Raw genomic sequence first — 3,753 nt, forward strand, 5'->3', positions numbered from 1 at the left:
ATTGATCGATCGATCTATCTATTTATCTATCTATCTATCCATCCACCCATCTATTTATTTGTCTATCTTGTCTGTCTGTCAATCTATCTATCTTATCTAATCTATCTCTCTATCATATCTATCTGTCTGTCTATCTCTGTCTGTCTATTGATCTTTATGTCTATCCATCCATCCATCCATCCATCCATCCATCTATTTATCTATCTACCTATCTTGTCTGTCTATCTGTCAATCTACCTATCTATCTAATCTAATCTATCTCTCTATCATATCTATCTGTCTGTGTCTCTATCTATCTATCTATCTATCCATCCTGTCTTTCTATCATATCTATCTACCTATCTAGCTAATCTAGCTATCTTTCTGTCTGTCTGTCTATCATCTATCTATTATTTAAAATATATTTTAATTAATATGCTAATTATGTAATATTAATTTATTGAGGTTTAATATTAATAAAACATATAATATATATGAAGATACCAAGATATTAGTTATGTCTATCCTTTCCAGATTATCTAGCTCTATAGGTATAGCTATCCTATGCCAGATATAAATGCATATTACATTATATAGTGTGTACATTGCATTATTATTATTATTATATCAGATATTATACATATTATATGGTCTACATTCTGCATAAAGTATCCATATGTCCATTTACAGGCTGATGCTTTCCCAGGAGGGTGTAATACTCTAGATTAAAGGGGAGCCGCAGGACTTGGCTAATTCAGCCATTACAAGTTAAGGCCCAAAGTCTGAGTAATGGGTCACACCAGGAAGCAAGAATGCTTCATCCTCAAACCACCTTTCAGCATCGTAAGCTTCCCTGACACCTCTGGGAATGAGCTGAATGCCATCATCTGCTGGGAAGGAAGGTGGCTGGGGTTTCATGTTCCGGGGAATGGAGCCTGCCATGAATTCAGCAAGTCACAGCTGAATTCCAGATTCTGTGTGGCTGAGCTTTTGCTCCTGTGGGTGTTTGAAGACCTTGGAGGTCCAGAACTGATGTATGTTTGGAGATGGAAGGTGCCCCAGGTTAGAAAAACTGCCACCCCAGGAAGGATGATGAGAAACAAGGCAGGAGCCCGTTCTGGGGGTGGAGTGAAAGGAAGACAAACAATGATTCCATTCCTTTCTGGAGGGCTCTCCTTTCAGTTTACTCTTCCAGATGTGTGGAAATTGCCATGCAACGTGCTTGCTCAGGCGGCACTTGTACTAAAATTGGAATGCTACAGAGATTAGTGCAGCCCCTGGCAAGGATAACGCACAAATTCAAGAAGTGTTCGGTACTTTTTCATCTCAGATGGGGAAGGAATCCAACTTTCCTTCCCCAACGTAAGAAATATGAGAAATATTAGGGACAAGAGAGAGAGATTTGATCATGTTTCCTTTTAAAACCCAGGTGCAACAAGAGCCGCGATCAAGAAAAGAATAGCCTGGAAAATGTGACCAAAATAACAGATTGCAATTATTTAAGGAACCGTTAAACACTTGCAAAGGTCATTCCCAGTCCCCAGTGGATAAATCATCAAAAGAAATGAATAGGCCATTTCAACAAGGAAGACTCAATCATTAATAACCGATTCAAAATAAACTCACCATTACTAATAATTAAAGACCTGCAAATATAAACAACTTGGAGGCAGCAAGTCATACCCATTGGCACATTGGCAAGGATAACCGAAGGCAAAAATCCCAAATCTTAATGCTGGAGTAGTGAAGAAACATCTAGACCCATTCGTTCACGGCATGTGGCCTGGCAAGGTCACAGGATGTTTTTGGAGAGCGATCTGATAGTTTACAATTAAAACTACAGAAATAGTCATTCCCTTTGGTTCATTAATTCCACTGTTAGAAATGAGCCCTGAACGTGTTACGGAAAACTGAAAAATAGCTATCAGTTCCTGGATTTTTATAGTTGTAGGTGTATTTTTAAGTACTATTATTCTTACGTGTATATATTACTTATATACATTTTGAAGTGGTATTATTTGTAATTAAAATCCCAAGAGTCATTTAAATATCCATATTCCTGTTGATCAGTTTGGTGACATGATTATAATGGAACTCAGCCAATTAAAACCAAGTATGAGGATTACAAAAAAAAATCTGGAAAGACATGAATGAATAAATGAATGAATGAATGAATGAATGAATGAATGAATGAAAAGTTAATCATTTCCTATGTGCAAAACACCAATGGTAATCACTAGAGTTATAAATTTAAAAGGAAGGCTGTCTCTGGGTTTTTAAGGCAGCTAGGTGGTACAGTGGCTAGAATTTTGGACCTGGATTCATGAAGATCTGAGTTCAAATTCAGTTTCAAATACTTCTAAGTTATAGGGCTCTGAGCAAGTCAAGTATGCCTAGGAGGCAGCTAGATGATTTAGTAAAGTGCTGAACCTGTAGCCAGGAAGACTTGAGTTCAAATCAAGCCTCAAACACATAAGCTTCATGACCCTAGGCAAGTCTCTTTACCACTGTCTGCCTCAGTTTCCTCATGTAAAATGAGGATAATAATAGTACTCCTCTCCCAGAATTATGAGAATAAAATCAGATGGTATCTATGAAGCACTTAGTAGTAGTGCCTGGCACGTAGTAGGCACTTAATAAATATTTGTTTCATTCCTCAAGAAGCTCCCATTGTAATGGGAGAGTCAACAAATGTAGAAGAATAATGGAAAAGAAGCAAAGCAAATCTATAGCTATAGCTATATTATATACTGTATATAATATATCCATAATAATAAGGATGAAAAGGAAAAGCAACATATTAACTAGAATTAAGATGAAAAGTAAACAGTAGTGAATGGACAAAAATGGACAAATCTCTAGTTGGAGATTAGAGGAAGTGACTGAGAAGTTGTGATCTTTTATACTCAGAAACCAGCCAAGTTTAATCATTTTCATTGACTTTCAGTATTAAGAGGATAGAATACCTTTGGGGGCTTGGGGGAAGGGAGTTAGGAAATCGCCTTGGCATGCCCATTATAACTCCTCCTGTTCCCTTTCCTTCCCATTTAGTTGCTTTTCATTTCTCCTCTTCTGATCATGGGCTTTTGAGCAGGAGGGTAACTTGGAGATCACCTAGTTTACAGAGTTGGAAACTGAGGCTCAGTAGTCAAAATTACAAAGGCAGTAGGGAGGACTGTTGCTGGTGTTTTCTAGACATTGTCAGATTCTACTCTCATAATTCTGGGAAATAAGTACTTTGATTATCCTTATTTTACAGTTGAGGAAACTGAGGCAGAGAGCAGTTAAGTAGGATTTGCACATAGGTCTTCTGACAGGAGCTCCAGTGCTCTTCCCATTATACCCCGTCCTCAACCCCCAAACCCTCCCCCTGCTTTCCAAAGAATACCATTTCCTTTTCTTGGTTTCTCAAAGCCTGAGCTATGCAAAGGTTAAAGACAAAGGTCAGGGCTCTTTCCTGTAGAGCCCCACTGCTCGCTGGCGATTACCTGCTCGTTTTTTTCTTAAGGTCATAAAGACACATCAAGTCTCTAATCACAGAGTCTGGGCAGGCCAGGCAAAATGGGATTTAGTGAATGATTAGGACATTTAATCTGATGATTTCCCTTTTCCTGGAGGCCAGCTCTTTTCAGAGAAATGGAAGGTGGAGGCAATTATCTGGGCCATTCATTCAGTCCAGCAAGTAGTTTCCCAGCACCTATTAGAGGTGTAGCAGGGATGTCCTGAAGAGTGGTAAATCGCAGGATTATAGAATGCCCAATGCATTCCTAAGCA

General features: G+C 38.5%; 1 non-coding gene across 1 annotated transcript; it reads left to right on the forward strand.

Moving 5' to 3' along the window:
• The first annotated feature begins 1,197 nt into the window (after positions 1-1,197).
• On the forward strand, positions 1,198-1,300 carry LOC130454810 (U6 spliceosomal RNA). The gene has a single exon (XR_008912609.1). It is a non-coding gene; the product is annotated as a U6 spliceosomal RNA (small nuclear RNA).
• Positions 1,301-3,753: the final 2,453 nt, after the last annotated feature.

This window comes from Monodelphis domestica, chromosome 5, assembly GCF_027887165.1.
Source record: "Monodelphis domestica isolate mMonDom1 chromosome 5, mMonDom1.pri, whole genome shotgun sequence".
Lineage (NCBI taxonomy): Eukaryota > Metazoa > Chordata > Mammalia > Didelphimorphia > Didelphidae > Monodelphis > Monodelphis domestica.